Below are 23,331 nucleotides of genomic sequence, written 5' to 3'. Positions count from 1 at the left end.
GTGAGGAGGATAAATGCTCTCATTGTTTAAATAGGAAGCCACTTATTAAAGATTAAATCCTTAGAGGTAAACCATCATTATGTAACTTGAGCTCTTCCATAGTATATATGTTTGTGTTTTGATCATTCTGTACTGAAGATGATACTCAAACATTGCAGTCATCAATTCAGACCTGATTTGTTTTCTCTGATTTCTGTCATGTTTATCAGAAACTTTATTTTTCTTATAGCTTCAGGAAGTTTTGCAGGTCTTTTTCCCTTTATTTTCCCCTCACATACTTCCTAACTCATGTCAAATTTACCATTTCTTGTTACCTTCTTACATTTGCTATGTGTAAAGATGTTCTCTTCCTTATTCACACTGAAAACTAATATAGATCTTGTCAGGAGTAAGGGTACAGTGTTGGGATGCGTATTTGTGTGTTTTTGTTAATTTTAAGGACAACTTGTTCACCACCTTAAAGTGCATCATAGGTGGGATGTGATTTAAAACAATGGTCCTAAATAAACAATTACTTACTTTTCTTATACACTTTTCACTGAAATTGTAGGAAGAATAAAGGCCTGTGACAAATACGCTTACAAAATTCGAAGAAAAGATAATAGATTTGCATTTGTTCCAGATACCGTCGTCTAGATGAACACCAAAGAAAATGTTTAGTTATAGATTAATAATCCATGGTACAAAGAGTTCTGAACAAATTGGGAGAAAACATAAAGCTACAGTATTAAGCAGAGCCAAAGCTGAAGGTCAGCCTGCAGTTACTGACTGTGGTCTGTTGCATTATTTTTAGTGATGACACAACATTTAAGCTATTGAATTTGGCACCACAAACAGACATGCATATTGTACAGAGTGAAGAGGTATGCAATCGGTTGGGGATGGGTTGATTTTTGCATTTGTTTGTGAAATCCATGGACTCTGGTCTACTCTCAGTCAAATGTAGTCTCGGCATCAACCTGAATAAACCTCACAACCATAATCCAGTTTCAAATACAAGACAAAAATAGTACGTGCAGGTGCTGCTGCTTACACATTATGAGCCGTAAACCATAAAGGGTAAGGCATAAAGACAGATGATCTTCCACAGCCTGATGCACCTTTCACTGGGACCTTAGAGGTAGTGCCTTTGCACAGTGAAGACCCTGTTGCAGAACTTTAAACCCCACTTCTTCATGTGGACAAGGTTGCCAAAGTGATGAAAGAGCAGACTGCACAGTCTTCTGGAGGTGGGGCCGCATTAGCCCACACTGAAGTCTGTGCTTCTCCATTACAGTGCCAGAAATCATCAAACTGTCCACTTTAAAGTTAGCCTGGCCATGTCTATACAATCTGAAGTGTAGCCCAATCCGTAAACAGCCTCACAGGCCATTGCTCTGTAGGCAGCACAGACCCTGGTTTCGCGTAGTCGTAGGGATGAACACTGTGAATAGCATTAATTGCCATACGTCCAAAAGGAGATTTTGGTGCCACTGCCAGGTTCCCCAGGGCAACTTGCGAGCTGTGATACTGATTCTGTTGAATGGCATCACCCTGAGCTTCTCTAGTTACCAGGAGCTACTCCTCAAGCTATCATTTATCACAGGTGTTTTCTTATAGCTGGTAACTGTCATCTTCGGACAGTGATGCCCAAGTGATTTAAGAATTTACCTCCAGTAAACAGACAGAAAAGATGGACTTTGTGTTTTATGCCTTTCAGTGCTCCACAGAATGTGATTTAGCATTGATGTCACCCAAGTCAATTTTTTTCTGCTCAGGAAAGTATTTTGCCACTACCAAATTCTGTATTTAAATGTAATTATTAAAACAGGTATAGGATATAACAACAACAAGAAAGTAGTACTGTGAACTGTTGCTATGAAACTTTGGGTTTAGTATAAATAAGTTAGTATTTTTCCTTTAATAATTATAAGCTTTAACATACACAAAACTTTCATCAATTTTTCTAGCCTAATATTGTAAGGGGTCAAACTCTGGTAAAATAATTCCAAGCAAAAATAATGTGAAATTATAGCATAGGAGCTTGGCAAGTTATAATAGAAAACAGTTAAATACACCAGGTGCCATTCTAGGATTTGTGTGTGTGTGTTTGTGTGTCAGTATAAGGAGTGCACAGACACTCCTGATGTTCATATAAAGCACATGCAGAAGTTTCACCTGTTGTTCTATGGGAGTAAGTTATGAATACTCTTCAAATTTAGATCAAAAGCAGTCAAAAAATATGAACCGTTAAAACATCATTTGCAGTTATGAACACTGTTCAACTTCCATGCGTGTTTTGCTGTTTTCAAATAACAAACTGACCTTTTCAAATTCATAATGAGGTATGAAATGAATGACAGAGTACTGAAGGTGAGTCATTCATTAATCATAAGCAAAACAGGGCTGAAATCAAGGACACCAGAGTACAAACTGTAAAAGTAATAGGTTGCATAATCATTGTATTTAATATTAACTACATTATGTTTTTCATGTGAGTTCTGAGAAGTTGATTTTTTATGTTTACATGAAACTAATCCAAGGTAAATTTTATTTCTCAATATTATTTTATCCTAGTGGTTGCCCTCCCTCTTTTTAATAAAGCAGAAGACATGAATTATAGCTTGTCACATTATTATGAAGATTTAATAGAGGGGCTTAGCAGGAACCTTTAAGCCTACTGAAACTTTTGATTTAAGGTATTCCACTTTTGACTAGAATGTACTGAATCGTATAGCTACATCCCCTTCTTGTTTGTCATGGCAGATGTCCCATTAAGGACATAAATTCACCTAGAATTGGGTGTTTTAGCCAAAATAAATTTTTATTCATATTCAGCTGTCAGAGAAAGACAGACCAAGAACTATTATTTGAACCATTCTAGGCCTTTATCCATCAGGAGTTCAATCCAGTGATTACACAATGTGCAACCACGTTGTTCACAATTTACAAGTGACATGAGTATTTAAATGGCTGAGACAGCTCACATGGACATAATACTAATAATTTGTTCCCCCATGTCAGATTTCAAGTAAAAACACAAGAGCAAGCTAGGCTGGAGGAAGATAAAGTAGACTTGTGACACTGCCAGGAGTCAACTCGTTCCAAAATCACTATAAACCGTCGCATCTCCCTGTTCCATACACATTTGTTCTCTCATTTGAGTGGAACTAGTATTGATGCTACTTTATCATTTCAGAATTTGCTGGACCGAGAAGGACAAGAGAAAAAAAAAGAGAGAAAAGTACAGAATGATGACTATGCACATAAGTTACGGTAAGGTAGTTTTGTGTTTCGTGGCCCCCAGTGTGACACTCATTCACCCCCTTGTCAGCTTTGTGTGCCTGTAACTCCGTCTGTGTAGACCACCCATGAGCAGGGTGCCCAGCCTTCCTGTGAGCCGCGTGCTGACACCCCAGCGTGGCTGGCAGCCGTGGGCCACCCGCCTCCTCCCTGGGGAGCACAGGGGGGCTCTGGGCAGCTCTCCGCAGGGGCGCCTCTGTTCCCATACAGCATCGCTCACGCTGGGGTCTGTGCAGCCTAGTTGTGCTGGCCTTGGTGGTTTGTACTAGTTTATCTGTTCTGCAGGCAAAAAACAGAGTTACCAGCAGATCTTGCCTCACCTCAGTCCTGTTAGTGGTCACAGGGATGTTTCCATGCCGTGCTCCGTGTCCAGGCACATAGACTTGTTGGAAGGCACTGAAATCAGGCTGCAAGTACACTGATGTGCCCTGGGGCCTTGTCCTTCTATGAACTCAGGGACTAACGTATGTTTGTGCCAGAGTCTGGAAGAAGTGTTACTGGGTTCTCCAGTCAAATAGACTCGTGTTATAGTGCTGATGTAGGAGCTGCACTTGAACTGCTTATTAGTCCCGTGTGGTTGTCCTCACTGTCATGCGCAAAGTCGCTGTGACTTGTATGGTACTAGGTGACTAAAATGGTACAGCTGGCTCCATGAAATGCTGTAGCCCATGTCAGAAAGGCTGTAACATCCGTGGGTCAGAGAGGCTGTGCTGCATGCTTTGTGGCTTGGGATCTGCCTCAGAGCTGTCTTTGCTTACACACTTTCTTAGCTATAGTTAATGCATGTTGTTTTGGTGCATAGCAATGCCTGAATAAACATTTGGCTACATTTAGACTATAAAACCAGCATTAGTAGGCCACTGTTTAATATTTGGATGGAAATCATGATTTCTCAATATTTCCATTAACAATCTTTGCAGCTTGAAGCAAAGTTCTCTCTGCAATTCCATATTCAGAGGAAAAAAACCCCACCCTGTATCTGTTGATTAAAGGTACATATTCTATCTCCTTCATATGTTTTCCATAACCCTTGAAAAAGAAACTATCTTAATTTTTAAAACTCCCATTTAACTGATTTCCTACCTTCTCTATTCCAACCTTTATACATTTTATAAATTACACTGTTGTTAGATTCACACAGATCTTAAGGTGTTTTCCTTATATGACAAACTATATATAAGCTGCAAGGTGTTAAAAGCAAAAAAGGTTAGTGATGTTTTTCTTTCTAAAGCAATACAAAGGACATTATGCTCAATTACTAGTTCTAAATGAGAATTTAGGATTGAATGGTTTTAGGAAGAAAAAAAAAAAGTCTCCAGATTTTGTTATGAGTTGAATGGTATTCTATTAAGACTGTGGAATTTGCCCAGGTCTGTTAAAAATCATACATTCCACCCAGGCCTATGTCAGCAGGAGATCCATAACGTATTTACCTTCATTTTAGATGCAGGTGGTTTAAATGTGGTGCTGTGGTTTAGATTCCAGAGCAAATAGGTTACCTATGATATTATCATTCCCAGGAACAGACTGCCAAGCGCTGCCTTTCTCGGGCAATGTGGTTAAAGGGTTCACCCTGTCCCTAGTGGTCCTCTGCTTGACTGCTTTTCCCAAGCTCTAGATCAATCTTTAACTCCTCACTTTTACATTAGGATGAAATATCATGGAGAAGAAAGGGAACATAAATACTACCAAAATCCAAGCAGATAGGTTTTCTTAGTCTTCCTTCTCCTAAACAAGACGCCTACAATCATGAAGCCCATGAAGCCTTCTCTGTGCTGGACCAATTATTTCTAAATTTCCTGAACCGATCTCTAACCTTGCAGTAGAATATATTTCTTTCCAAGTAATATTCTAATGTTGCAGAGTCTTCAGCACAGTGCCAGAAGCCTTTTGCTATGGGTCTGAGAAGTCTGTCACAGTAGAAAATTTGGAAAAAAATCAGTACCATATCAGAACATTTTGCCTTTTATAGGTACCCCTGCCCTGCTCTTTGCATGGTGTCTTGCACAAGTAAGTTCTCTGAACCTGAGCTGGCTGCCTCTGTACCTCCCAGAATACAACTTTGCAGAGGTTCTGTTGTTCCACTTTCAGAGGCTGTTCTGGCAGCAGAGAGGGATGGTAACTTTATAGCCAAAAGTTAAAAGGAGAAAAAGAGTTTGGCTTTTGGGGGGACTTGGTGGACCTGTTTATGTCTTCAGCATATTTGAAATTGTTGTTGAAATATCTACAAATGTATTCATGAAACATATCAAAGTTGAAGGAATGCATTTTAAGCTAATGCCCTCTCCTAGGTTAATGATTAATACTGTGGGAACTCAGCTTGGTATTTATTGTGTCATGACACAAGTAAATTGAACTCCAAGCAAGTCATTATCTATTTCATTTTTTTTAAAGTATACAACACCAAATGATTAACAGAAGGATAGTAAAAACATGAGGCAGGCAGTAGGCGTCAAGAATCTTTGTTCAAACAGACTCCTTTGTCCACACTCTGTGTGGTATATAAATGTCATAGTTTTTATAAAAGAGGGTTTTCTGTTTCCAATGCAAAACCTAAATTGTTAAATACATTTTACAAAAAAATACATTTCTGTTTTCATTATTGTATTAAAAAGCTAAATAATCCTTGCATTCTACACTTATTCCTTGCTCATCATAGTAAACCACACCTTCTGTTGTCTACATGTATACAAAAAAAAAAATGCTGTTTATTTCCTGTAAAGAATTAATTTTAAAATTATTTTTAACAGAGAAGGACTGAAAGTTCTCCATATCTTAGGTGCTCAGAAACTTCAGGATCAGTTTTGCCTCACACTGAGGTTTATCAGATAGTTTTGTGTTCATCTGCTTGAGTTTTATGCATGTTCAAATTTTAATTTTGTTCTGCTCCTTCTCTTTGTTAGGTATTGAAGAAACATTTGTTTAGAAATGAAAAAGGAGTTTTATTATATGATAATAATTGAAGTAATTTCATCATAAACAGTAACTGTTGAATACTTCTCCCTTGGAAAACAGATGGGCTTATAAAACTGGTATAGGTGCAGTAGATCTTGTTTTAAAATTTGAGGGATTTGGTTTTGGTGTTTCTGACTTTAGTGACAAAGGCCTTGGAAAAACAGCCTAACTCTTCATTTGAGTTTTAGGACTATGCAAACACACACACAAACACACACAGAAAAAAAAAAATAATTGCTGGTTCTTGATATTTCAAAAAGACCAAAAGATAAGTAGAAAATATGCTGTAAAAGCATGTATTAGTTGGGAGAAATGATCGCTTGAAAATTTGGCCATTGTTGAATGTCTTTGAAATTCTACTTTACATCAACAAACATGCCCAATTCAAAATCGGTTTTCAACAGACCAATCAAAGGCACTTTACTCATCTGTTTTCCTGCTAGATTTCAGCTTGATCACAGACATGTCAGCACTGTAGCTATTATGAAATCAAAATTCTTAACCTTCTTAATTCTGTGGGAAAGGTATTTTACTTCACTAGATAGTTATTTTTCTGGAGATGTAAACATTACCTTTCAGGAAAGATACTGCCTGGAAAAATCTGCCTAAAATGTGAATGTTTCAGAAAGTTACAAACACTTAAAATTTTTAGAATTTAAACTGGTAGAAAAATATTTGGACAATATTAACTATCCCATTGTTAAACCTGCAACTAGACGTCCCTGTCTGCAAAGACTTTAAGGTTCCAATTCCTTCTTGCAATTCTGTTTTTCATGGTAAACGAGCCACTGTTTAGAGCCTCAAAGGTTTTTCACCTAGTTTTCCTTATATCACCAGATAGTACATGGTCAAGTTATTTAGATACAAATAAGTTTTGAGAATATCATCAGATCCATTCTAATTTCATTCATGCCTTGGAGATAATAATTTAAAGAGCTAGTCACTGCTTGCAATTAGGCATGGAGAAAATAGATCTGTCCCATAATTTATGTCTGCAAAGGTTGGGCTGGATTTGTAATTAATGTTTGCTCCTTTTAATGAAATACTCCAAAGGTCTGCACTTCTGTCATTCATGGAGGTAATTTTTCAATTGATTAGTAAAATAATACTTGAAAAGTAAATGCACCTGCTTTAGCACAGAAATGTCTTAGTCAAGTAGAGACAATGATTGGAGTGCTAAAAAAATATCATTTCAATACAGTAGAGACTGGAGTTTTACTCCTCCAGAATTCAGAACTCCCACTAAAGAGAAAAAAGGAAAAGGTAATTAAACCTCCAAGAACTTCTTCAGCATGCTTTCATCCAGTTTAATTCCTGAGTGGTTTTCAGCATAGCTAAATACTTTCAGGAACACATGCCTGAACTGTGCATTTGTACGAGTGAAATATGTCTGGAAAACACATGTTACAGAAAGACATAATTTTTATATTTGTGTACCTGAGTATTTTTAGAGGGCATTAACAACTCATTCAATATTAGGATTTTTTTTTCCATTTTGAATAAGCACTCAAAATCTGATAGCTCATTTGGATTATATTCTGATTTTCTTTTCAGAATAAAATCTTGTCAAGCCTGCAAAATTGCAAGACTTGAGAGTTAGGGTCCTGCAACTGCTGGTTTAAAATAGCTTGTAAAGTCCTTCCTAGAAAACAGTTGCCACCAAACTGAATGAAATAAAAAAAAAACCAAGCCACCTCTGCCTGCTTTCAGGGAATTGATCAGGTTTTGGTTGGAATTAATCATTCCAGAAAGGGTGTTTGATGACTCTTCCTGTTTTGTTTAGTCATTTTGACACAAATGATTACTATTCCTGTACTACAGGGACCTCACATTCTGTACTAGTGAACTTTCTGGGAATTGACCATAAGTCAGACTAGACAGAGTGCAGAGCAGAAGCCACAATCTGTGCTAAATTTCTTGAGGGCCACAAACACAGTAGTGGACGAGGTTTGGAAATTCCTGTCATCTGGGACAAGGATTTTGCTTTCAGAGAAGGAAGCAAGAGAAGCGAATAAATATGGTGAAAGCAGCCCTCACCCCATGCTCAGCCTAGTGGAGCAGAGTAATCCAGACAGTGGAGCAAGGGAATATGTATGATCCGATAAAGGAGGGCAAAAGTCAGTAGCATACTTCCTCTGGCCAATATAATCACTATAAAAAAAGATAGCTTTGCATCATGTTTGGCAGAGTACTTTCCAACAAATTCTTGAGTCACAGTTTTAAAAAACGAGCTCTGCTCAGTTATGGAAAAGGCATACGCTTCTCTTCATGTAAATATCTCCTACTACGGCTTCCACATGGCTGAGTCTTTTTTGCTGCTGAAAAGACCTTGATTTAAAGGCTTGTTTCTTTCCTTAGTGTTTCCTCACTGATGTGCTTCAGGCAGCAAGGTTTGGACCTTTGCTGGCAGTGGCTGGGTCGGCAGGCAGCTGCTGTGAACGACCTCTGCGGTGCTCAGCTCTCACTGTGCATTGAGAGGCAGCCCAGGATGGATCACGTATGTCTTACACCCTGGGTGGGCAACACCGTGTAACACCTCTCTGTAGGACTACTTCCCAATCACAGCCCTCTGGGAATGCCTGCCCGGCATTTTCCTGGCCAGAAAGGAAAACACGTGGGTAGTAGTCCCTGCACAGCTGTAGCAGAGAAACCTTCAGGACTTAGATCTTTTCCCAGATCCTAGAAAAGAAAAGAGAAATTGTGGGAAGTGGGGGGTGTGGGTTAGAAGTGCAGTTGAGCTAAACCTAGGGCTGGGCCATAATAGAGATGGCAGGACACAGTCAGCAAGTGGATGTTGTTTGGTAGTGTATGTTTAGTATCACTACATTATCTAGCCCAACAGAATGCTTCACTTTAAGGATAGAAATTTATAGTTTTAACACTACAGTTTTAAGTGTCTGAATCATCTGAAGTATCCTGCTCTTATGCTCAAAGCATGAGCAAAGCAGCACCTAAGGACTTTTAAAAATCCAGACCTTGAACTTAGTATAACTCCCATTAAAGTCAATGGATGCTGAGTCAGACTTTAATTCTTTTTGCACCCTAGAGACTCAAAAGGTGAAAATTCTGGCATCAGTGATGTTTTGCCATTGACCTCATAGGGTCAGAATTTCATGCTAAAAGCCATAAAATGACACTGACGTTTCGTCACTGCTATCTTGAATGAGATTCATAACAGTGACCCAGGAGAGAAAAATCTGCATAATCCATTACTAGTGTGCATCTACCCAGCACTGTCTCATCGCTTTCTACCTTGTTTAAAGAGAGGGAATAATCTATAATTTTGAGCTACCTTTATTTTAGCTAGAATGAAGAAGAATGCAAAAATCCTGGAATGCATTTTTCAATCATCTTGTTTAAACCCTCTAAGTAAATTTTGATTGTTTTAAATTAATATAATTGGAAATTTCTCTTCTGGAAAGGAAGGCTTTTTTTGTTGGGTTGCTTTGCTGTTGTTTTGGGTTTTTTTAATACCTATTCTGAAAAGGCTATGTAGTAAAACTGGAAGACAAAATTCGGACTTATAGCCACTTGTGAATGAAGTGCCTATGATTAACATGACAACTATGAAGAGTTTATATACAATTCCTTAATGTTCCTTAATGAAATATTTAATTAAAGACCATCTGGAAAGATAATCTTGTTAATAAAAGGAAACTGGGGGATGCACCAATTTCTATAATGTAAGACTACATGCAGTTTATGATAGATGCAACATATTGTCAGCCCTTAGATACAATAAACTGATAAAATACAAAATATTCTGCTGCCCCCTATTAAATTGTTTCCAAGACTGCAAATGCAAAATATTGGTTGTGCGTTCTAGATGATCAAAATAATAGATTCCCAATTCCTGCAGATAAGTGTACTGAAAAACATGATTCAAAACTTGTGCAGGAAATAATATTATATATAATATGGCAGCTGTTTGCAGATTTTTGATGCTGTAGAAGAATCTGAACCAAAATCTGTTGCCAGTTAGAATGAAAAAAAATCTGAAATAACTATACTGAATTCATTGGAGTTCCTTGAATTTTCTGAAATAGATAAACTTTCCCATTGCTGTTCTCTGCATATTTCTCTTAAAACATAGACATGAGCCAAAGGAAAGTCATGTTCGCAGAAGCAGAGAATCACTGAAAAAGAAAAACATTCTCATCTTATTAAAGAGGAAATTAAGCTCAGCAAAAATTAAGTAAATTCTAATTGCATGAGGCTTTGCCTCAGATTTGTTGGATCACTGGTGTGGCAATTTCTCTGCAATTTCTAGATAAACAAATACATAGAAAATTTGTCATCTCTGTCCTTTCTGCTAGCCTCTGATAAACTTTGCCCTACACTGCAACTTTTAAATGTTTTTAACTTTGCAAACAGAATTATCTTATCCATCACATCATAGTGAGTTATACCGCAGACTCTGACAGCTGTCTGGTCATAAGCTGCATATATTCCTTTTGTACTGCACACAACAGTGAATAATACTGAAAATATATTCACAGATTTATTAGCTTGGATCTCATTATAACTAGCTAATAAGAAAAGAAATTCATGCACTTGGTAAAGCCCTTCTAGAACAAACTTTACAGGAAATTTCTCCTTGTTATACACTGGGCCAACTGGAGTCAGTGTAATATTCTGGAAGCAGGTGTGAAACCCTGGAAAAAGACTGTGAGAACATGAACCCGTAAGAAACTATCCAACAATGAAGGCAATCACAGCAGAGTTAAAGCAGTGCTATTAAATAATGAGCAGTAAATAGGTGATTGTCTGCTCTAAGTTGCCCTATAAAGCATCTGCTACCGGCTGCAGGCTACAGGATTAATTCTGAAACATGTGATTTAGCAAAGGAGCAAGACTTCAGTCCATTCAGTCTTCAGCAGCAAACAAATGGGTGGCAAAAGCTTTGGCATAGGTCGTTGCATTACTTTGTGGACAGTCACTCTCTCCAATACTTTGAATTATAATTCTGTTTCTTTTGTTTTGGTGAAGCTTGGCACCTTGTATTCCTCAACCCAACTTATTTTATGGATTGTAACTTAAGAGTTTTGATTATTTTTTTTATGTCTCTTGCTTGTTTCTAGTCTCATCTTGAAATGCATGTATTTTTGAACCCCCCATTTTCCATCGGTTAGCAATTCTGTTGTGGACTGTCTGGTCAGGTGAATAACTTCTTGTCCTTGTCATTCAAGGTCGTTCAAGTCTGCTTCCATGCTTTTAAATTTGTCAATTTTGCTTTTATATTTGTAAGAGAGTCAGATTTTAAAGAATATATTGTATGTAGAGGGGGAAGGGAATACAGAATTACACTCTTCTGCTTGGTATACGTTAAACAGGCAATTGATTTCCCACAAGGCCTTTAAATTCTGCAACTGTTAGTTGTACTGACCCTTGCAGGCAGTTACCCAGTTTACGCTCCAGCTATGCTAGTTAAGGCACTCACCTCCTTGTGTGATTTTAACACATATTTGCAAAGCTACAAAGCTTTGAAGAGCAGCCCCACACTGCATCTTCTGTGCGGCTAATATTGGAAAGCAAATCACCCGCTACCACGATTAGTATTAGTAACATTCAACTGAGAACAATGCATAGATTAAGGTAAGGGTAGAGACTTTGGAAGCGTAAGTGAAGGTGTCACATGAGACAGAACTGTTATTCTGAAAAAGGCTGTGTTCCAAATAGGATGAACCAAGTATTTTGCAGAGCTGAAACAGACAGGTATCACTGTGAAGCTAAAGACGAATGGGACAAACTGTATCAGATTCTCAGTTCTGACCATAGGTATTGTAATACCTTTTCTATTTACACATGTCAATTATTATAACCCCTGGTAACTTGTTTTTATAATATTCATCCTAGTGATAGACTTGCTACCCTACTGGAATCAATGGATTTGCATGTATTTAAGTACAGGCATAGCTTGAACTGGAGCCGATCTGCTTATTAAAGCAGTAGATGTTTACATTTGGAAATGAAAAAAGCCTGCTTGTGAGTTTTCTGCATTTTTTTTTTCATTCATTAAGACTTCTGTTTATTGAATAACTGCAGATCTTGAGACACTGGGGGTACTCATATTGCTTAACTTTGTTTCTTTGACCTCCTTCTGAAGCAGTCTACGGAGACTAATTTAGAAACCTTCCTTATATTCCTAGAGGAAAGCGGTGTGAACATTCCTGTTTGTGTCAAACTGCACTCCAAGTGCATATATTGACTTTACTGGAGTAGCTTGGGCTTTCCACCACTCAATGAGACCTTGGTGTCCTATGAGTTTTATGCAGTTGAACATCCAAGTAAGGAGTGGTATAATATTTCCGAGGAATGTGTATTCAAAAACTACTTAATAATAAGATTTTAACTATTTGTTTCCTTGTTAACATTAATGAAAGCATATCTTTACATGCTAAGCCCTTTCAAATTTATTTCCTGGACTTCTCTAGGGATATAAGGATAGTGTAGATGCCTGGATTTTCCTTGTATCATGTATGAACATAGTGGTGTAAACTAGTAGCAACTCCCTTTGTGCTCTTGATGTCAGTTTATGCACTAACTTTGAGGTAAGAATCAAGCCCTCTTTCTCTTTATTGGGAGTTTTTCTTAGAATGTGAAACATGTTTTCTTCCAGAATACCATGTAAATTTTTCTAAAAGAGGTGCTTTGCAAATAAGCTATTATGGTACTAAAGAAAACATTGATTAGTTTTAAATGGCAGTAACAATTCAAGTGCATGTAAAGACAAGTGCATTTGCTTTTGAGGTTAAGCCTCTAAATTTAATAATTGAAGGAAAAAATACAATAAGGTGCAATAGAAAAAGCTTCTGTGAAATGCATTATGCAATTACAACTGCCATAACTACAATTGCCTTACCAGATCATATTATGTTTGCCACTCAGACTGTTTTTTTAAACAAAATATTTCTTTATTACTTTCTTATTTGGAAATATATACTATTTGGAAAAGGTTGTATGCTCTGTGTGTTGATTCAGGAAATCTGAAAACTCAAGACACCATTCCAGCTGAAGCGATCTATTTATTTTTAGTCTTGTCAGCTTTTTTTTTTTTTTTTTTTTTAACATGTGAAAACTCTGCTTTTAGGGGATTTCTTTCCCAGTTTCCTCAACTAAAAGTTACATTTTGCTTAATATGCACAAGCTCAGAATTATTAGAAAGCAGATTTTTGCTATGTCTTGTACAGCTTAACTTTAAAGAGATTCTTGGCACCTTTCTTACCTGGAGAATTGCACAAGTCATTAACCGTCTAGGTCAGAGCCTATTCACACAAACTGTGCTGGAAGAAGCTGTATGATGTAAAAAGAATTCAAACTGAAGCAACAGCAGCTTTATATCCATTTGACAGAATGAGGGTTTGATTTCTCTAAAGTTGCAGAAGGCTTTGGACAGCGACAGGAATTCACACTTAGTGTGAATACCCTAAGACTTCCTTCTTGTCTGTAATGCTATTTCAGATCTGGGAGCACTTTTGGGAAAACATGATGTGTGAAGAAGGGCAGAAAGTGGGGCTGGAATGAAATCGTGACAACTCTGTTTACGCAGTCATATATTTTGCAAAAGGGAATACTATAACCTGTTCTCCATCACATAGAAAAAGAAGTAGGACTTAAATTATAGTAGCAAAGATTCAGATTAAACTTTTAAAAAACCCACAGAACAACCCAACTTTTATAATAGTAAGATCATAAAGCATTGAAATATATTGTCTGGGAAAACTTGAAGTCTGTCTTTGGAGATCTGCAGGAACAGGTTAAACAATTGTCTGAAATTATACAGATACGCTTGTCCAAACTCCTTTTTCTTTTCTTTTCTTTTCTTTTTTTTTTCCCCCACCTGTTATCCAAACAAAACTTCTGTGTTCCCAATCAAAGTCTGGATTCTAGAGTTTGGCCCATGTTGGTTTGGCTTTATCCAGCTTCGTGAATAGGCAGCAGTTACATGATTTATATAATGTGTAACCCTGTGAAATATAAGGGGGCCGTACTGGCAGGTAGTAAACCAGATGTTATATTTCGAATGGATAGATCAAAAATAGGTAAATGTCTGTCTTTTTGTTCAGTTTCCTTTTTGTGTATGCAAATACATTATTTTTGCATGGCTTGTGCATACTTTGTTCTTTGGTTACATGTTTAAAATGCTGTGAAAAAAAAGACAGAATTATTATTTTGTGTGAAATATTACTTTTTTTTTACATTTACATCCCCACTTAATCCTTGTAGCTCATGAATTTTTTTACAAGCATTAAAGTAGAAGCAAGTATTCAGAAATGTTGTGAAATCTGGAAAAGTAACAAGCTTCCAAACTGGCTTAGGAAGGTCAAACCATATCAAATAAGCAGGGGGAAAACAGAAGTAACATATAGAAAGCAAGGAGAATGGTATGGCCTGCTGGGGTGGCATTGTTGCCTGAACAAAGTGGATATATGAGGGATGGGGAGACTTAATGAGGAGATAAGCAGGAAAAGGGAAGATGTATGAAGAACTGTAAAGGATAGGGAGAATGAATTTAAAGCAGTGGATTATGACCCAGATTAGGACTCTAGATACTGAAATTCAGTTTTGCATCTTGAAAACAGAAGAAGCAATGAAGTTTGGACTTAGCCTAGAAGACAGCAAAAGTAGGTATGTTAACCAAGAAGTTGTACTGGATTAGGCCCAAAACTGTAATGAGGAGAGGTTGTGGGAAGATATTTGGCTAATGAAACAGTTTTCGTTAGTGGAAACTGCAGTCTGATCCAAAGTTCAGGGAGTTTGATGAAGTTCCAATAAGAAACATATTTTAATTGTGATTGAACTAACGTTCTCTCATATGAAAAGTGTCATGGTTAAAGTATAAAAGTGTAAGTGTTAAGACTAACTTTCCACAAAGAAAGACTTCCCACAAATCTCTTGTTGTTCCTTATTAAAAATGTGGGGTGTAGGTATTAAAAATGTGGGGTGTAGGTTAGAAAAGAGAGTGATACAGTTTGATAGAGCCATTAATTAGCGTGGATCCTAGTTGCTCAAATCATAGCTAGAACTCCTCTGTGAGTTACAGCTCTTCATAATTTATATCAAATTATCTAAGGCCACCAATTTATTTTCTATAGATGCTAGTATGTGCATACAGACACGTACACACTCATTTGCAGTGATTTCTGATCTAGCGTAGTTTTGTAAAGACCTCAATCTCAATAGCATTAAAGATGATAAATGAATATATAAATCTAAAGGGAAAGTACCAAAGTTAATAGTGAACTTTTTTTGCATAAAATAACCATGTTTTCCAACATTTTACAAAGAGGTCCTTTCTCAGCTTAATGCATGCTGATAAAGAGCAGTTCTATACATTTCCCTCTTATCTCACCACCCCATATCTACAGTTTTTCCTTATTATGTCTATTCCACTTACAATCCAATTTTCTAGTTATACTAGTATTTATTAAAAGCTTGACTGTAAGGTCTTTGTTTACCCAAAGATCTATTTTTATCATAACTGTTTATAATGATTAAACCTCAACAACTTAAACACTTTACACAAAATAATGTATTTTCAATAAATTGAAATATTAACCAATCATATGTAATGGTTCAGTTCTAGCAAATGGATTGCTCGAAATCCTTAGGGTTTCATATAAATTGAAAACTGTATTGACTGACCAGGCTGCACTCGAATTACATTGCATTTGGATCAAAAAGCATAGAAAAAGTTCTCATTATAGTTCCCTGACATTAATTTGAGCATTTTTATATGTGTGTCCTATTAAGTACTTTAAGTGCTTTTTGATAATTGTGCTTTGTAGTTTTTACAGCACTTCAGCCTATTCCCAGTTCAATTTCCTCTTTTATCCGATGTTTGAAATATTGATTTCTGACAGATAAAAGCAAACCTTATAATCTCAGCAGCATGCAATAAGTGAGTAAGACGGGGCTACAGAATGCATCAGGGAATGGTCATATTTGAAACCGTCTTTGTTTTATTACACTTCGTCAACAGAATTTACTTACCGCTTGCTGATATTTATGTAAAAGCAGGACTCCTGATAGTCCAGTGATATTACCAGTTCCTGGTATACTTTTTTGCATTTAGTAAGATAAAAGAAGAAACTCCCTTGGTGGTTGATGATTGCAGCTGCTTAAACTGCTGTCAGCTGGCTTGAAGTAACTGTGATTTATCTTCTTCAGATTGTGCAGCGTTGTGTCCGTGAACTTCCAGAGTTTGCATTAAAAAGTGACGGAACATCAGAGTGCCAGAAGCTTCTCATATTGTGGCTCTGAAGGGAAAAGCAAGAGATGCTATTCTTGTTTTGTGTTTGGGAACACTGTCCAAGCCCTCTGCAAAGCTCTGGTGATATGAGAGAGATCTTAAAGAAATGGGTTGGAATTTTGAACATGGACTAAATACAGTGGAAAGATGCTGAGGAATATAGACTTGATATCTTGCCTTACATATTTTCCTGATGTCCCTTCTGAAATTTCTAGAAACTAGAAAGCAGACTGAAGAATTCAGTCCAATCCAATTTCTAGTTGAGTAATTAATGGTATGTTAGGAATTCAGTTTCCCTGTATCTCCTTTCATGATCCAGTGTAAGCCCTTTTGTGTGTCACAAGTAACATTGCATTAAACATCTCTACTCGGCTCCATTAGCGCCTGCCGTAAAAGAGGAGAATATATCATCTACAGGGAATTAGCTGCTACATTTCTGGCAGTATTTCCTCCGAAGCTGTGAAAATCAAGATCAGAATACTGTTTTAGAAGGTGAGAAAAGTTTCTTAGGTTACACAGTAGCTTTGGGAATCAATAGTAAACCTATCAATGTGAGGATGCAACAAGGTATAACTTGGCACAAAACTGAGTACCTTTCTCTTGAGGCAAGTGTTTCAAGAGGGATCAATTTACCTGAGAACACAAGCAAGCAAAATAAAGGAAGGGGGGAAATGTTTGGGTTTTTTTAATAATTTAGACATTTCTAAAATGAACACTGAGATTTTATTTAATCCTAAACTAGCCATTGCTAATTCAGCCACATTTTTTTCTCAATCCTGGAAATGATTAAAACAACCATCTTTCATATAGGCCTTCACACACTTGTGTGTGATAGAGTAGTTTTCATACAAAGGGCATTTAAAAATGTTATATTAGTGAAATTTGGTTGTTATGGACTGGAACTCCGCCAGCCACTTAGCAGTTAAAGGTTTAATCTCCCAGCAATTAAAGTTTTCATTACTAAGCAATTAGCACTTAAAGTTTTAAGTGATAAGCAGTTAACTGCATTCTGGAAATGCTGGGTTGCTGATAACAGAGCTAGGCAGGGTTCTGAGGAATGGCAAGCCTCAAAAAGTGATTTGGTTAAGACTGTTAGGGAGAGAAGAGCTTCTGAGCTCCACAAGCCTTGATCATGGTTTATAGAATAAGGGCTGATGGAGCAGAGCTTGCCCACTAGTAGAATACACTAGAGATGGAGACTGTAGGGAACAAAACAATGGAGTAATTGGGAAGGCTTGGTAGCTTAGGAGTTGAGTTTACTATGAGGTCAGAGCTAGAGGTCTACACTCAAGGATCATGGTGCATGGCCCAGTCAGCCCCAGCTCCATCCAGTCTCGGCTGCTGACATTGAGATATGCCTTGACATTTACATGTCATCTGATGCAAACATAGGCAGAAAGTGCTGTTGCTGGCAGAAAATGAGGACTGGCTGGAGTTCAGCTTTGCAGCAAAGTTTCTTCAGTGACGATTTAAAAGTTGGGAAGCCTGAACCAGCAAGACTACAGAACTGAAATAATTAAAGATTTGCCAATAAGAAGAAAAGACAGGGAGACTGTTAGTTGCATTACATTTAACAACAAATATGTCATTTAATATTCAAGTAAAAATCTCTAAGCCCCAAATATACCAAAATGATCTTTTTTTATGTTTTATAATCCAATTTTAACATGCTAGCTGCACCCAACCCAAATTTCTGTGTTTTAGCAGGCCAACACAGAAATATGCATACATATGCAGGTTACATTCCTATACATTCCACATATGCAGGTAAAGCATCACCACAAAGGTTCTGCAGTGGGTGATATAACTGTAGACAATTTCCGTTAGAATTTTAAAGGAGCTATTTAGCATTTTTCATGTTAGATTGGTTATTTACAGTTCACTATTTAAAAAGAAAAAGCATTGGAAAAGATTTATTTTCTAATAAATCAAGGCCGTTATGACATCAAGTTCCAAAGCCTAAAGGTATATAGTTAGTTGTAGAAGCTGTCTCTTATAAAATGTTATGTAATACTATATTATATTGGATAGCTGAATGAAAGTGCTTCTGTGAAGAATTGGAAACAATTAGAAACTGGAAAGTACAATGTGGAAAAAAATAGGACTGATGAGTTTGGGTTTGAGGTCCTTGTGGGAGTCAAGTTGGGAAGCAAGCCATTGTGTGTACCATCTGACATTTCCTGATGGCATGTTTGAATCTGACATTGTCTGTAATGCTGTATGCATGCACACTCCAATATTAGAGCTGATAGAATTATCCTAATATTTTTATCTGTGAAATTTTATCTAAAAATTTAAATCTCGATGTTTCAACTGATAGCATTAGCCACACCAAACTAATGCTGTTAAACCTATGAGCTGTTGAACAGCTTCAGAAGACCTTAACTTTGTACATGGGAAGAAGGACTGTGCTGGCCTCCATGGAATTACCACTTGCCCAAACACCTACTTAGTTGCTTTGGTTGGTGGAGGACAATGTCTTTGTGTAAAACAAAAAAAAATTAAACAGAGATAAATTATCAAGCAAGCTCAGAACAAGTTCAGGCGTGCAAGTGCCAGTGATTTAAGCAGACAGGTAGCTAGCAATGTGGATAACTGTTTGACCTAAAATATCTGTAAAGGAAATCTGTCTCCATTTTCCAGGTTTATTAAAAAAAATAAGATTGTTTCCAATAATGAGCAAGTGTGATAGTTAAATGCTTCACCAAGTTCTGATTTGGTACTAAATAAACTTTAAAAAAAAACAAAACCTAAAAAAAGTTTAGTTACAGGCAGTGGGATCAAGAGGTTGAAATGCAGCTAGTTTTGTTGCTCCCACCTTGTTGTTTCTGTATTTAAATTTTTGAGGTGCTGCAGAAAATGTTGGAAGAATGTTTTGGAGCGTTTTAACTAAAATGATTGGAATTTCTGTGTATAATACGTAGTCACCCGGTTCAAAAGGCCTAATTTGGGTCTTTTGCAGATACATTTGAGCGTTGGACAGTATGTACCACTGTTCACCACATAGCCATTTATTGACCATTTAAAACTGAATTTCGACACTAATCTCATACCCTATAGTCATTACATCTTTCAATTCAAATGCTTATTATGTGTTATAACAATGATAACAACTTGCATCCCCTGTTACAAATCAAAAGAAGCTACTACGTTTTGTGCCACTCCAAAACATACACAGTGGGTACACTACAGGCGTAAACTAGCACATTTTGTCAGTATGTTTTCTGTTTTGGCTCACCACTGTAAAGAGTCAGAGAAAAAATTAAGTCACCTTAATAATGTGACTTCTCTCATCTTGGGCACTGTGAGCACCTCATTTCTGTTTCCACGTACATAGTACAAGAAAACTAAGGCATTCTAATGACAGTAAATACTACTCATAGTAAGTTTACTTTCTCTGGTGATTTCTACTTAGCTGAGCAAAATAACTTTAAAATTTTACCTGATTTGTAGAGCATTTTTTTTTATTCACTAAACCCCAGTATTTTTTATGGGATTAACCCTCTGGGTCTCCAGTAGGATGCTTGAGGAATTGGTGCTCCGTGTGTATGTTTGCAAATATTTTTAATATTTGTTTTTAAAAGTCAGGCAGACAAATAGTATGAGGATATGTTTATATCATTAAAAAGAGTAACTTATCTACTTCATAAAACCAGTGTAGATTGCATTCCTTTTTTACTTCAGTCTTCCCACCTTCCTTTTTCTCTTTTGTTCTCTTTGATGTCTGCAGCTGTTGTCTGCCAAATACGGCCAGCAGCTGCCTGCAGTGCTGCTGTTTTACCAGCTGCCAGGGGTCTACCACTCACCAGGCAGCCAGTTCCCCCCTGCGCTGTGCTCAGAGGTGTGTGGTTATCAGCGTGGTGGCACGCACACAGCCTCCGAGCTGACAACCCAGCCTTGTCACAAACTCTCAACCTGGAAGTACTCAGCAGCGAGTGTGCTCGTGTTGATTTCCTTGTTAAACAAAGTGTCTGAAGTGTCAGAAGAATGATATCAAGCATATTACACTACATAACCAAATGACAATATTTCTCTTTATTTTAGCTCCTTAATACCATCTTTAGCTGAGTGGGAAAGAACACAGATTGCATGAGCCCGGGGAACCTTGCTTCAACATTTATTATTGGAAAAATGTATGGCTTTCAAAAGATAAAATGTATTTCAAATATCAAATCTCTCCCTTTGCTGAGTTAAATGCTGCCTTGATGTATGCCTTGTACGCTCTATGTTGACAAATGTGAAGTTCAAGTAAAAGCAGAATTTGACCAGCTAAATTTAACATAATAGGATTACGAATACTACAAGGGCAAAGGATTTTCAAAACATTAAATGCTACAGTGTGCCTGAATCCTGTTTTCAGATTTAGTCCGTCCTAGATAGTCTGGTTGCAATACTAACAAACCAGCAAAGGAATATCTTTATTTTGTGGTAGTGATCTCAAATGTACAGTGTTTAGAGTGACAGCTACTCAGTAATGTACTGGGAGGGTTTTATGTAAGGTTTTTAGCCTTTTTTCTTTTCTTTTTTTTTTTTTAGCCTTCCTTTCAAATATTTGGAGAACATTTTTATCTTAGAATATATTCAGGAAAGTGCTCAATTAGCTTAGATTATTTAAAGTAATAATAGGAGTTTTAAATTCCACATAAGTCAGTTTTCTGCTGAATTCTGAGGAGGTTTTATTAATGCTAATGAAACCTTTTTTAACAGTGTTTGCAAATGCGGAGCACATCGTTCAACTGAAACATTTGCCATTGACAGGGACAAAGTTTTGTGATCCTGACCCACTGTCATGGCCTTGTCTTCACTACTCTTACTGTAAAACAATCACAGAAGCAATTGCCACACAAGACCTTCTACACCAAAAATTATTTCAGCAGCTCCATGGAACGAAATAGCTTTCTATTTCTGTGCAAAACAGCCACTCGCAGAAGAGCAGGTGGTGGATCTTCCAGTGATATCGGAAATGACGTATCAAACTTGGTTTCACTAGTGGTGGAATTTTGAGCAAAAATGACAGCAAAAGATCTCCCTTGCGACAAAATAGCTAGCAGCTCAGTAGTTACGGCTTATCGTGTTGGAATCTGAGGTATTCAATCAGGTAACAGATTTTTCAGAAAGGTTACAGTGCTTTCAGTTAGCACCAGTTAATAAAATACGTTCCGATATGATGCATCCTTCATTCTTAACTTTTGGGTTCAGCTTCCCTTGCAAGTGTTTTGTAGAAACCCAAAATTCAATGGGTATTTTCATCATATATTTTGTACAAGGTCTAAAAAGGAACAGCAAGATAGGTATGCCCAAACTTGATGGTACTTGGGTGGTCCAGCTGGGGTATGACCAATGCAGACTTTTGGCATATTTTACTGGAGCAATAAACTGAATTTTGGTTTCTTCCATTACCAGCCAAATGAGTAAATTATCGGATGTTGGATCCTCTGAATAGTTATGAAGGTTATTCCTCATCAGGTCATCCAAAGATTCCATTCTCATTTAAATAAAAAACTTTGACTTTCCAAAGGTCTTTTTTGTCAAGCTCTAATTATCAAGTTTTGTTCATAGTTAAAACCATTCTTTTCGCATACTGCAATTTGAAAAGAATACGTAGTATACAGCCAAAAAAGTGTCCTCTCATCAGTACATCACTGTGACCCTGCACTACTGACAGGGGCACATGTGCCTCAGTTGTGCATCCAAAGGGCAACATTTCAAATTTTTTTGCAAGTACCACAATGTACGTGGTATTTGATCATTTATCTAAAGGCTAAATGTGACTTTTAGATTGTCCCCTTGCAGCAAATCTTGCTGGTGTTGGGATTCAGGGAGATTTTTTACTGAAAGGGACTTTTTAAATACAGTGGGGGTCTTATTTTATTTTTTTGTGTGTGTCAAAGATAAACTTGAAGTTTAGTAGAGCTCTTATTACTGAGGAGAGAAACAAAACCACTACAACTTCATTCCTCGAATTAAGCCAAATGTTTCTGGAAGATTGCAAAAGTTGACTGAAGGATACCATCCACATTTCCCATTTCCCAGTGGTGGTATTAGCTCAGTCTGTATGACCTCTGCCAGGTTCCCACAGGTCTTCTGCTTTCTGACTTGGTTTCTTGCCCAACAGATGCCCTATCCATTCTCCATCTTTGCCCAGTGACTCTTCTGTTCACTTTCATGTCCAGCTCTAGAGTCACATGCTCTTGGGAAATTGTTTTTAGGGCTAATTTAGCTAAAAGCTAGGTCTTTATTGATACATTTTGTTGTAGATGAGTATGTTGTTGATTTTTCTTGTCTGTCTTTTTAGAAGTGAATTAATACTGGTGTAGCATCACACTAGTGATCACTTACCATCAGGCTTCCTAGCTGTCCTGCGGACCTACAAGAGCCTGTTTATGCAACTCAAGTGAGTCAGAAATGTATTTCCTGAACCCCTGTTTATCAAATGAGGCAAAGATTATTGTCAAAATCAAAAGGCTTAACAAAATCACTTTCTCTAGAGAATTTTCTTTATAGGGGAGAAATAGAGGAAAAGAACTGCTTTTATTTCAATATAGACAGGATCAAGTGTTTTCATTTTTTTCTTCCTAGATGACTTCTTTTCAGAATTTGGGTTTTTTTGTGTTTATACAACTACAGTGGAATTGATTTCCTACCAGTACTGGCAGGAAAGCAGTAAAGAGAGCCTGGGAGCTGTGCCCCTGAGAACACCTGGGAGCTGTGCACCTCGTTACCTTAACAAGGAAGAGCTGTGAAGTAAGACGGCAGGAATTTGACTCAAAGAAGGCGTGAGAAAGAACTTTAGAGAAGGTTGCTGATTCCATGCAGCTCAGGGCCCAAGAGCAGCAGGGGAC

At 37.3% G+C, this 23,331-nt stretch overlaps 1 long non-coding RNA gene across 1 annotated transcript in view; it reads left to right on the top strand.

Moving 5' to 3' along the window:
* LOC114011177 (uncharacterized) overlaps positions 1-23,331 on the top strand; it is a 229,121-nt gene that overhangs the window by 133,747 nt on the left and 72,043 nt on the right. Inside the window, exon 5 of the long non-coding RNA XR_008749769.1 lies at positions 3,179-3,255. This is a non-coding gene — a long non-coding RNA (uncharacterized LOC114011177). The remainder of the gene's footprint in view (positions 1-3,178; positions 3,256-23,331) is intronic.

The sequence above is a fragment of the Falco peregrinus genome, chromosome 14, assembly GCF_023634155.1.
Source record: "Falco peregrinus isolate bFalPer1 chromosome 14, bFalPer1.pri, whole genome shotgun sequence".
Lineage (NCBI taxonomy): Eukaryota > Metazoa > Chordata > Aves > Falconiformes > Falconidae > Falco > Falco peregrinus.
The sequence above is the reverse complement of the archived record's forward strand: the minus strand, read 5'-3'. Positions and strand labels throughout refer to the sequence as shown.